We start from the raw sequence: 12,995 nt of genomic DNA on the forward strand, positions 1-12,995 counted from the left end.
CATGAAACACTTGTTTCTGTCTTCACAATGTGCCTGGATCTGTCCACCATTCGTATCTCTATTGCTACCACCTGTTCTGAGACTCCGCTACCTCTCACAGCCATCACTTCAAACACCTGTGCTCTCTGCTTCCACCTGCAGCACCCACGGCAGTCAGCGGGATCCTTTTAAGCCATACCTTGGGTCATGCAACTGTGCTCAGAGCACACTAGAGCTTCTTCATTTCTCTCTGAGTAAAAGCTAGAATCCCTGCAGAGCTCCTGTGCTCTTACATGACGTGTCCTCCTGCATACTTACTTTTCAGACAAACCCCTACTATTTTCCCTCTCACTCACTCTTCTGTAGCTTCTGAGCTCATTGATGTTCCTTGAAGATAGCAGGCACATTCGTGCCTTGTGGTCACTTCAGCCCCACATCCCCTACAGGTGCAGGGTGGATGTCCTCATCCCTCACAAGTCTCTGCTCAAAAGCAATCCTGTCAAAGAGATCTATCTTGTCTATCTGATAAAAAATGCTGATCATGAGAAAATGAGTAAATAACACAGAATACATTTCTAATATGATGCTCATTTTAATAAACTTTTTTCTGCTTCTTAGCACCCCAACACCCCATCCCTCCAAGCTTGGTGTTTCTGATGTCCTAAGAACCCGAAAGTACAGTTAAACCGTCCTAAGCAATAGGGCTTGTTATGGCTTAATGAGCGACGTATCAGAACTCAGATGATGAAAACACAACCCAGTTTCTGTTTCTCCATTCCCCTGTCTCCTCTGTCTGCATTCACTTCTCAGGCGGCTTTCCCTCACGTATTGTACGACGGCTGCAACAACTCCAAACCTTCTGTACTCTCAGGAGTAAAGAGAGCAGAAAAAGCCTCTGTCTTCATCCGCAACATTCCCAGGAAATGTCTTCTGAGTGTGTAAAGGCTCATCTCAGAGCCCACGAATGTGACCTGAGACTTGAGATGCACGTGCTGATTAGGTCAAGTGTAGTCCGCTAACCCTTCTGGTCCTCCAAACCCTTTTGGGGTATCTGTGAGGTGCTCACCTTCCCACCACGTGTCTGTGTGAGGCCTGACTCTGTTCATGTAATTTAGCAAAACAACATACTGTATGTAACAGATTAAATGCAAGGCAGATATGAAAATCCACATGTCTAGAAAGAGTTGCCACAGAAGAGATTTAGAAAATGTAAAACAAGGCTATTTTTCCTACTAATATTTTTGTTTTAGAAAACACTTATTTTGTCTTTTTTTTTTTTTTTAAAGATGACCGGTAAGGGGATCGTAACCCTTGACTTGGTGTTGTCAGCACCACGCTCACCCAGTCAGCTAACCGGCCATCCCTATGTGGGATCCAAACCCTCAGCCTTGGTGTTATCAGCACCGCACTCTCCCGAGTGAGCCACAGGGCCGGCCCGAAAACACTTATTTTGGAGAAGTGTGATTTTTTAAAAAAATTTTTGTCCTTTTTGAGACCGGCCACACCACGCTCAGCCAGTGAGCGCTGTGAGCGCACCAGTCATCCCTATATAGGATCCGAATCCGTGGCAGGAGCACTGCTGGAGAATGACAGACTCAACCTTATAATGGCATTTTACTGCTCCTTGTGAAACATTATTACCTCCATGGAGTCTATTTTCAGCTGTTTGACAGCAACTGTGTTTTGGCTGTTCAAATAATTCTCTTGGTTCCTTGGCTATCTGAGGAGTTAAATATCTCCTTATTTATGAGCTCAAACCAGTTTCTTAAGTATCTTCTTGGTGCAGTCACTGTCGTAAACCCAAGGGATACAGCAGTGAGACTGAGTCATTTCTTACCTCACAGTGGGCTTCAGCCAAGTTCTCCACATTTTCTCCCTGCATTCAAGCATTGAGCATCTCAATGGCCTGGTAGGTCAGTTGAGTGCGCTTGAGTGTCAGTGATATCAACTGAACAAAAGCCTAATGTCAAGACATATGTGCCATATCAGAGTTGTGTGCAGCTCTAATTGTCTGGGTACACAATGCAAATGACATCTCTGGTTCCTCTGTTTTGGAAGAGCCCCAACTCCAAGATATTACTAATGTCCTCAAGCTTCTGAAGTCAGGGTCATATAAAAATGGATCCCACATAGGAGACTGGGGACATGTTTCAGAACCACCTGATTAAAGATTTGAAAACATGGAATCCTGAGCTGCATATGCAGACATTTCTTGTCAGTTTATGTGGTGTGGAGCTCAAGAATCCAGAGTACAGAAAGCATTCTGACTGTTTCAAATGGAAAATACTTTGCCTTTGAACGTTTTTCAGCTGTGGCACTTACGATGGGCAGGATGGCAGAAAACACTACTCATGAATTTGTGTATAATATTTGATTATGTATTTTGTTATTATGGAAGATGGGCTATTGGTTCTAAGTGATTGAGTATAAATATCCCAATGAGACAAATTAGATGACCTTTGTGGTGGTCTTGTATATCACTGCTTACCCATGGCTTCCTTTTAAGCTTAACACATTTTGTTCTCTTGCTTTTCTAGTCAGCTAGTGGCAGTTGAGAGCAAGAAGCAAAATCCTTCCTGTCTCAGCAATACTGTGGAGTAGAACTATTACATTTATATGGAATGAGTAATCAGTCTCTCTCTTTTTTTCACAAGTCTCCTAACCCAGATAATTTCAAGAGGACTAAATTCCAGGTATGCTTAAAATAATTCCTCAGGCTATTGGTAGACTTTTATTCAACCCCAATGCAAAGACACTTCTGAACATCAGGCCGAAATAGTTTCCCTACTGTAAATAGAATTATAGTTTATTATGGAGACTTAAAGTAACAATGATCTGAGCAGATGAACAATGTAATTTTGTTTATATTTCATTTATTCAGCTAATTTATCTTTCAGAATAATCCAATTTAAGTAATCAAGTAATTCACAAATATAAACCAAATAATCCACATGTATGCCTCTTTAACACACACATGCAGAAATACACACAACATACACACATGTACACGCAACACACATACACATACACACACATCATTCCTCATTACAGACTCACAGAAAGGCAGGGTCTGAGCTGGAGAGCTGTTCTATCCATACCCATTATTTTGGAGATGAGGTGCAGAAAGTTAAGGTGCTTTGCTAAAATTCCATATCCAACCTGTGGATGATCTGCCTTGATCCCCTAGAGTTTTGTCCTGAGGCTTCTGCGTATACAGTCAAGATCATTTAATGGCTCCCTATCAAGATCCCACATATGGGTATGCACTGTATTTAGCGAAATGTGCGTAATAGGAGATTTATCCAAGAAACTGTCCCATCTCAAGAGCTTTCGTCATGGCTGACCATCCAAAGGGGCTTGACAGAACATCTGTGCTCTGTGACAGGAGAGGGAGAAAAGAGACACAAGTTTCAGCTCCGCTGGGATTGCACATAAGTATGGGAACGCCCGCCTTCAAACATGATCTGTTTGGGATTCTGAGTCATTTTTTTGCCTTGCAGAAGTAGGAGCCATTGTGACTTTACCTCTCTTTTCCCAGTGCCTTGATCTGTGCTTATGTTAATATTAGGAACTCAACGTTTGCTGAATCGACCCTGTCTGCCCTACACTGTCTGTGAGACTCAGTGCATCCTCCCTTTCCTCCACACAAGCCACCAGTGAGACCAGTAAGGAGCAGAGATGAGAAACTTGTTGGGCAAGTGCCCAACTCAGAACGGTGGCACCAGGAAATGGACTAGGATATGATGCTGGACTGTTTGCATGGAGAAAATTGAAATACTTTTGCGGATTAGAGAAATGAAAGACTTAATACTTTACTCCTCTAATCCCTAGGTGCTCATACTCTTAATTGTGGTGCTTTAAGTAATGTCATAAATATAAGCTTAAGGAATGCTGTTACCCAGAATAATAATGTGTGTGAGTCCACATCTTGTCATAACTAGGAAAAGGGAGAAATGTTTAGGTTAAAAAAAATCCTGAGAGCCTGTAATGTGCAGTTAGGAGTATCTTAAGCAATAAATGATGGTGATGCTTCATGAGCAACATGTATCACTGATAATGAAAACAAAACCCGTTTCTCTGTTTTTCTGTCCCCCTCTCCTTCCTTCATCTTTGCTCCATCTCAGGCAGAGGTATTTGCAAGATGGCTTCAGTACCTCCAGCCATTTTAACATCTCTTGATCAAATCCAGCAAGAAGTGGGATGTGTCTTATCCCTCAACATTTCTAGCTAATATCTCTGGCTCAGGTATTGAGGACCCAAGCACTGTGACCCTAGAAATGAGAAGCATCCTTTGATTATCTTATGCCTGGAACTGGGGTGGAGACAGATCACCCAAACAGTAGCTTAGGGTAGAATGAAGGGTGGGTTTAAAAAATAAAAAAGACCAAACAAACAGCACCTTCATACAGTTTCCCAAAGGAGGAATGTAGGCTGGCCCAACCCCAAACACCAATATTCCCTGCCCTGTTCTCTGTACTACGTCCATTCTCAAGTGGGTTACAGCTCCCCTAGAAACCTTTCCTGATCTCCACACCTGCTATCCTACATCTCTGATAATAGGACCACTGGGAAGAAAGTGTCTGAGGGGCAGGGGCTTAACCTTCTTGATCTCTGGGTCCCAGCTGATGGCCTCTGGACAGCACCTCTGGCTCACAGGGCCCTTTCAGCCACGAGGTGCTCCATTGTAGCTCCCAACTGTGCTGACCTGAGCATCCTCAGCATCTGGGCATCGTGACCCTTCCTAAGTCTCCTCTGGCCTCTTCTCCACCACTAGGTTCTCTACTGCGAGGACTGCAAACAGGCTCCTGCAAGGGTGTCAGGTAGGGACAAAGGATGGGATGTGTCCTCCTTTATAAAAATAAACTCTTTACGCGTCCCGCACAGCCCAGGGAAGAGCCCTGTTGCGGAGGGACGGTGCGCAGTGTGGGGATCACCCAGACAGCGCAGCGGCTTCATTGGCTCAGGATGATTTCCTTCCGCGGCTACCACCACGATGGACAACAGGGGGCGCTGCGCCGCCGGGACTCTTTGGGGCTTGGAGGGATCCTTACATTTCCTCCGGGTTCTTAGCTGAGATGACCTGGAACTTTCAAAAGCTTTTTCTTTCTTTTTGTTCGTAATAATGAGGAAAACACCAGGGGAATCAATCAGATTATTTTAATATCACAAGGCAGATCGGCTTCCAAAGCACAAGGTTCTCACTGTTCCTCCGCTAACTGGTCCCCAAGCTCTGTCCCATTCTACATGCTGCGTTGGGATATTCACACTCATCCTTCTAAATGGGAAGGGTGGAGACAGACACATGATGAGCGCTAGTTTAGAGCCACGAACTGTCGTCACCACGTGGCAGGGGTGGAAAAGGAAGAAAACAGGATACAGAGTGAGAGACTTGTACATCACTCTCTGATTCTCGGCTTTGGGGTGAGAGTTGGAGGTTTCTCTAACTCTTAGCCTTTCAGGCCATCGAGTGCTGTGTTTCTATGGTAGTTTTAGGTTTTACATGATCACTTCCTGATTGCTTCAACTTTTTACTAACAGGGAGTCTGTTATGTGTTTATGAAGTGCATGTACATTTATATGACAAACTATTGGAAAGAATGTCTTCATTTAATCTTTATTCATTGGTGCTAATTATTTTCCAGAAACAATAATAATTCAGTTTTTTTAGAGCCTTTTTACTGCAATGAGGTGCCTTCGAAAAGTTTATGGAAAGTGCATATTATAAAAAACTGTGCATGGATTGCATAATTTTTTTGCACCAAAATAAATCGTAGTACTTTGTTATGATACGTCTGAACACAGTCTAGGTTTGTTAACAGCAGCCATGCTAAGCTTACCCTCTCACACTAAACAAATGACTCAAAAGTCCAATAGTTGGTGAAAGACTGGAAGGTTTATTCAGAAAATCTGCAACTGGGGGATGACCGTCTAAAATCATCCTACCTTCTGATGACTCTTTTGGGGTTTATAAAAAAGAAAAGGTGGGAAGGTGAGGTAAGGGATTTGTCCTGCATGAAACGGGGGGGAGAATGGTCATACGATTAGCAGAGGGTCTGAGTCAGATGTCAGGGTCCTCTGATGGATTGGGTGCTTTGGCGTCATGAAGTCTGCAGTTGGTGGACTGGTCAGCTTCAACCCCTTGATGTTATTCCAGGATTGGAGTCCTTATCTCCTGGGGAGAGCTCAAAGACTATAACCTTAGTCAAGCATCATCAGAACATAAAAATACTTGACTGGTACCTCTAACGACTGTGGATGCAATTTGCTTTTAAGCAAGAAGATGAGTTAATAATCAGCTAGGGTGTTTTGTTTTTCTCTTTATTTTCCTCTGTTTGTAGTTGATTAGGGAGGTAAGAAAAACAAGAAAATTTAGTTTCAATCCTTAACTGTAAGTACACAACATTTAAAGTAAATCAGCATACAGCGATGTAATGGGAGATAAACAGAAATAAACTTTTGAGAAGGATCATTTTGGGGCATGATTTCTTCTACAGGCAGTTTCAGCCATATAGTCAGTTTCACATTTTTTCTGCTAATCTGAAAGAATTGATGATTATCAGTTCCGAGGTAAATGGCAAACTGAAATTTTCTGCATGGTCCTAGTTATCCCAAAGATAGCTGTTCTCTGGCTAAGGTCCCCTTCAGTTTGAGACACTAAGAAAAATACGACATCAATTTGAGAAGAGCCCCTATCAGAGCAACATAAATTGTGCTAAAATTGAAACAAGACCAAACATCAAATTTATAGTGAAGCTTGGGTGGAAGAATGAGTAAATCATTAAGGCTTTACAAAAAGTTTATAGGACAATCCCCCAAAGAAACCAGCAGTTTACAAATGAATAACTCATTTTAAGAAGGGAGGAGACGATGTTGAAGCTGAAGCCTGAAGCGAAAGACCATCCACATCAATTTGTGAAGAAAAAATTCATCTTGTTTTGTGATCTAATTTAAGAGGACCAATGATTAACTGCAGAAATAATAGGAGCACTAAAAACATTTCAATTGGTTCAACCTACACAATTCTGACTGAAAAATTAAAGATGAGCAAACTTTCTGCTCAATGGGTGCCAAAACTATTGTCCTCAGATCAGCTGCACACAAGAGCAGAGCTTTCAATGGAAATTTTCAAGTGGAATCAAGATCCTGAAGCATTTCTTCCAAGAATTGTAACAGGAGATGAAACATGGTTTTCTCAGTACGATTCTGAAGACAAAAGATAATCACAGCCTTGACTACCAAGAGATAGAAGTGGTGTGGTCAAAGCTAAAGCAGACTGGTCAAGAGCAAAGGTCATGGCAACAGGTTTTTGGGATGCTCAAGACACTGTGTGTTGACTTCCTGGAGGGCCAAAGAACAATAACATCTGCTTATTATGAGAGTGTTTGGAGAAAGTTAGCCAAAGCTTTAGCAGATATATGCTTGGGAAAGCTTCCCCAGACAGTCTTTCTGTGCCATGACAATGGTCCTGCTCATTCCTTTTATCAAACAAGGGCAAATTTGTGAGTTTTGATTGTATGTTGTAAGTATCCACCCGACATTTCTGATTTGGCTCCTTCTAACTTTTTGTTTCTGAATCTTAAAAAAATCTTTAAAGGGCACTCATTATTGGTCTGTTAATATAGCTGGCCTGTTTGCTCAGCTGGTTAGAGTGTGGTGCTGATAACACCAAGGTCAAGGGTTCAGATCTCTGTACCTGCCAGCTGCAAAAAAAAAAAATGCAGTCGCTAAATTCTCAGGAACTCTGTGAGTCAGTTGTAAATGGCCATTGTTAAAAATTAAATTATATAAACTTAAAATAAATTATATTAATTATCTAAAAATGATTGCATTGACTTGATTAAATTTTCAGGACCCTCACTTCTTTAGGGATGTACTAAATGGCTAGTGTCATGGCTTATAAAAGTGTTGTGAATTTCATGGAGTTTATGTGGACAAATGACGTTTATGTATTCTATTCTATTTTTATCATTTAATTCCATTCTTCCACAAAGTTTTTCAAGTCCCTTTGTAAACTCAGAATCTAAGGATATGCAGTACGACATATAACCTTATAGGCTTACTCTCACTGGTATGGATTACTACTGTGTGTAACTCCTCTTTTTCCCCTCAGATAATAACACTCTATGTACAGTCTTTGCTAAGGACTGAATCGTGTCCCTCCAAAATTTATTTGTTGAAGTCCTAACCCACAATATGACAATATTGGGAGTTCGGGGCAACAAGGAGTTACTTAAAGTTAAATGAGGTCACAAGGGTGGGGCCCTGATTCAATAGGATTATTGTCCTTATAAGAAGAGACACTAGAGAGCTTACTTCCTCCACCCACAGGTGAGGAAACAGCAGGAGGGCAGCCGTCAATAAGCCAGAAGGAGAGCCCTCACCAGAAGCTGAGCCCTGTCAGATTCTTCACCCTGGACTTTCCAGTGTCCAGAACTGTGAGTGTGATATTGTGATTTATAATAAGGAATATATATTTGATCTTTATCCCTGTTTCCTGGCACATAGCTCCTAAAACACTTGGAATTTCTGAAGTGATAAGTGTCTATCTTTAGGCTAATGCAATGACTTGTGGTTGGGGATAACCTGGATAGCCTCAGGATGTGGGCTGGTTGCCGGGAGAACCAATCAAGTGATTAGAAGGTTGGAACTTTGAGTCTCATCCCCCAACCTCTGGGGAGAAGAAAGGGGATGAAATTTGAGATGATCATCAGTGAACAGTTATTTCACCAATTATGCCTACCTAATGAAGCCACCATAAAAACCCAAAATGAGAGGGTTTGGAGAGCTCCTGGGTTTGGGGAACAAGAACACATCTATACGTTGGGAGGGTCACACATCCCAACTCGGCAGAGACAGAAGATCCTGTGTTCAGGACCCTTTTGAGCCTTGACCTACGTATCTCTTCATCTGTATCCATTAACATATTCTTTATGACAAATGTGTAAACATATGTAAAGGGTTTTACTGAGTTCTGTGAGCCGTTCTAGCAAATCTCTGAACCTAGGGAGGGAGTCTTGGGAACTTTTGATCTATAGCTATGGGTTAAGGGAACTTCTGATTTATAGCTATGGCTTTAAAAGCACAGGTAATGATGTGCTGCTTGCCACTGGCATCTTACATGGGGGACAGTTTTGTAGGACTGAGCCCTTCTCCTGTGGAGGTCTGTGCTAACTCCCGTTAGTGTCAGAATTGAATTGAATTGTAGGACACTCAGCTTCTCAAATGTAGCTGCTGTATGTCATACTTATAAGAGCAAGAATTACTGACATTATGGAGTGGTGGGAGGAATGGAAATTGCTATATCTGAGGGCCTGGAAGAAGAGCAGAGAAATGGAAATCAGGAGTTCCAGATTGAAGATCAGAGGTACAGATTTGGTGTCATTGTACCTCTGCTCTATTCTAAGTCAGGCACTCCAAAAAGACCCACTCTGTCATCAGAACAATCCCTTGTTTTTTTTATTTTAATTAATTAATCAATTAATTAATTAATTATTATGTTTTACATTCTAAGATGCTGTTACGGAGCAGTTAGGAAGGAAGGAAAGAGGGGAAGGGGGAAGCGGATAAGGTGGGGGAAGGAGGAGGAATAAGGGGGGCCATCCCCCTCATTCCAGCAGGGAAGCCCAGGGTTCTTCTGGCAGTGGCTCAGTGGTTGTTGCTGGGCTGGGTGCAGATGTTGGGGGAATGTGGTCAAGGCCCTTGGCCCCCCACCATCCTGGTTCAGGAGCATGGGGCACTTCCAGCAGTGACTCAGTGGTCATCGCTGGGCTCATTGTGGATGTCGAGAGTGGGGTTGGTCGAGGCCCTCAGTCCCCCACTGTCCTGGCTTGGGATCCCCTGGAGCTTCCAGTCCGTCTTGGTTTTACAGATGTTCTTAGATGGTGCTAGACCTTTACTGGTTAATATCAGAACTTTGATCTGTGGGTCTTTTGTGTTTTCTTTTAGTTCTATGTTGGATTATTTGCTGTTTCTACCACTTAAACTCTGCACTGGAACTCATTTGTTGTCCTTTGCTTACTTCTAAAAAGGGGAAACCTCTTATGTGAAGAAGTACTTCAGTACTGTGGTCAAGCTAAATTGCTACTTTGCTGCTGATTATCTGGGGAAGGCTTTCTCTGCAGCTCAGGTTTTAATTGTTAACTTTGTAAGCACTTCTGGGTCTGGTACACCTGGGTTGTGTGGAAACTCTGGTTTGGGCGCGAGTCTTTTCAGCAAACTGCATCCCTGCAGTTCTATATTCCTGACCAGTCTCCACTGAATGATCCTGTGCTGATTGGAGGGCAGATCAGCTGTCCATGCTGTGTCCCATTGTTCTCCTGGTGGGCCCATCTCCCCCACTGTCCACACTCCAAACATTTCCTTTGGGACAGGCCATGTGCCAGTCCCTTGTGATGACTCACCAGTCTCTGAGTGGCACCTTTTTTCAGTTGTCTATGGCCCTTTATTCCTATGTGGGTCTTCAGGAACCCTGTTAGTGGTCTTGCTGGCCTGGCAAATACCAAGGCCCTCTTCTACCTTGCAGCCTCCAAGCACCTCACAAAGGGCACAGCTGCTGCTTTTGATAGGTCTTGCTCTGTGTGTTCACCAGGGCCAGGCTTGAAGTGGATGAGGCTCAAAGTGGTCAGAGTGGTCCTTTCTTTCTCTCGTCATGGCTTCTCCTGCCTTCATGAACTCCATAGGTCTCTCCTCCTCTTACCCGGAGATCTAGTGGCCCCTGCTTGGCAGTTGTTGCTTTTTAATCATTGTAAGTTGGTTAATTGTGGGAGAGAGTGATGCTGGGGACCATCTGTTCTGTCATCTTGACCAAAAGTAGAATAATCACTTCAGTGCTGGACCTGTCCACAACTTGCAAGGGCCTTTCCTTTCCTCTTCCTCATTATTCCTGAGCATAGCCTTGCAATGGAGGAAGGGCAGGGGCTCCCATTATTCATGTCTCCTCTCTGTGGGTCTATAGTTCCCTGATCTTGGAGCCTGTGCCCTTCATCTGTGTTGAATGAACTGATGATTCACTGTTGGGGACAGCTGTGGAGGGCAGAAGGGACGGGAGCCAACTGGCCTTGATGAGAGATCCACTTCAATGTCCTACTCCCTCCTCATCCCCACCAGGTCTCCAGTTGCTCTCTTCTCCAGGACATGGAAGTGGTGGGGAAAATACCCACCTCTTCTCCAGGCAGTACTGGGATCTGTCCATATTTCTACCTGGACACTTGCCTCATTCCACCTTTGACTACAACCCTGGATTCACTCCTAGTATAAACACTAATAACTGGAGATTTGATAACCTCATTAAAAAAAAACCTTTTTTCCAGGCTAAACTTTTTCTCATTTCTTTTGGCCTATCTACATTTATAGCATTGTTTTTCTTTTCTTCCTTTCTTTTTTGTATCATAAAATTCATGATTTATAAATCAGAAGGAATGAAATACATTCAGTTTCTACTGATACCCTGAGGCCCTTATATTTCTTCAGATGGAAATAGAGTCAAAGAAAACCAAAGCTGGACAGTAGTTAAAGCATTAAAAACAAATCTATTCAGGATCTATTGCTGTAGGGGAAATGCAGCCCCCGTATCAAGCTAGGCTCTTTTCTGGAATACAACTAGAACAAGTGGGCACCTATACAGAAGTTATTGGTTGATCTGTGTTGAGGGTGGGGGAGAGGGTTGGTAGATGGAAAATTAGTAGGAGGAGATATCAAGGCTAGAGGTGTCATTGCTCAATTGACTCAATTAGATTTTTATTTGAAGGCAGGCCAGAGTGACCAGATATCATGTAGTTGATGGTGGGAATGAGGAATTTGATTAAATACTGAGGGTAAGAGACCCACCATAAACTGAGTTGGGAGGATTTTTCGACTGGACTGTACAAGGAAGGACTTCAAAGCCTGAGGTAAAGGCCTGGTTGTAAAGCAGGTTTAGAGGAGCCTGACCACAGCTTGGTCTAAGAGAGTGTTTGTCAGAAGGCTGATATCAGTTGAGACCTCAGTTTCTTGGCCAAAGGCAGAAAGAGGGATAAGTCTGTGCTGCTTCATGGTCTCTTACTCTTACATCTCTCTTTCCCACAAAACTCAGGATATAGGAAGGGAAAAGTCTCTAGAATAGATTGTGATTAAATGACAGTAGTGTGGCACCAACAGACACACAGAGACTTGTAGATGATTCTGCAAGAAGTTTATTGCAAGATTGAAAAGGTGGGTCAGCTCAGCAGAACTGTAGGGGTGTTGGGGGCTGGCGTGATGAGGACAGATGCTGGTACCCAGGGTGAAAGGAGGAGTGGGTTCTTGGCTATGACAGCGGAGCCTGGCGGTGAAGGATGGCACAAAGTGTCAACACAGGAGCTTAGAAGATCAAGTCCAAGTGAACCGAAACCACAGGATACCTGGGATAGTCCCAACATGAACTATAGTTACAAGCAACTATGTAAAACATCTGTGCCATTGTCTGTCTATATCTGCAGTTTGAAATAGGCAGTGGAGGTCCTGTGAGGTTACAGTAGGTTAAAGGCACCCTAACAAAGCTCCTATATCAATTTGTAAAACCACTTGTAGGGCACGTTATATTTTTGGTACCACAAACTTTAACAACATCAGCAAAAGTTGTATGAAGAAAAGTATTCTTGTCTTTTCACCTTCTTGTGTAGCTGTTCACTACCTGCATAGCACTGTCACAATGGGAGTGGGTCATATTTATGTGCTGGATGTTAAAGGACCGACTCCAGATTAAGTTATCTGGTGGGGCATTGAATGAGCCCACCATTCCCAGGATCCCCAATAGAAGCAGACAAAGTTGAGAATCGCACAGCTTTGGAACCATGTTTCCTGCTAGAAAAGAAGAGAAGTAACTACTCCTGCATCCCGTCTCATTTCTGATACACTCTTTCCTGTCTCACCCTGCAGGCCCCTCTGCTGTCTCCCTGGGTGTCCAGAGCCATAGAGCCTGGCTGTTGCCTAAGAGCCTACCTGTCTGGGGCCAAAGAGCCCAGTCATAGCCTGCCCAGGGTCATGAAGCCCTGCCAATA

The 12,995-nt window shown here is 43.2% G+C and overlaps 1 pseudogene; it reads right to left on the minus strand.

The window, feature by feature from the left end:
• Positions 1 to 12,316: 12,316 nt before the first annotated feature.
• On the minus strand, positions 12,317 to 12,817 carry LOC103610837 (annotated as a pseudogene).
• Between the last annotated feature and the right edge of the window lie 178 nt (positions 12,818 to 12,995).

Source organism: Galeopterus variegatus, unplaced genomic scaffold (assembly GCF_000696425.1).
Source record: "Galeopterus variegatus unplaced genomic scaffold, G_variegatus-3.0.2 Scaffold11869, whole genome shotgun sequence".
Lineage (NCBI taxonomy): Eukaryota > Metazoa > Chordata > Mammalia > Dermoptera > Cynocephalidae > Galeopterus > Galeopterus variegatus.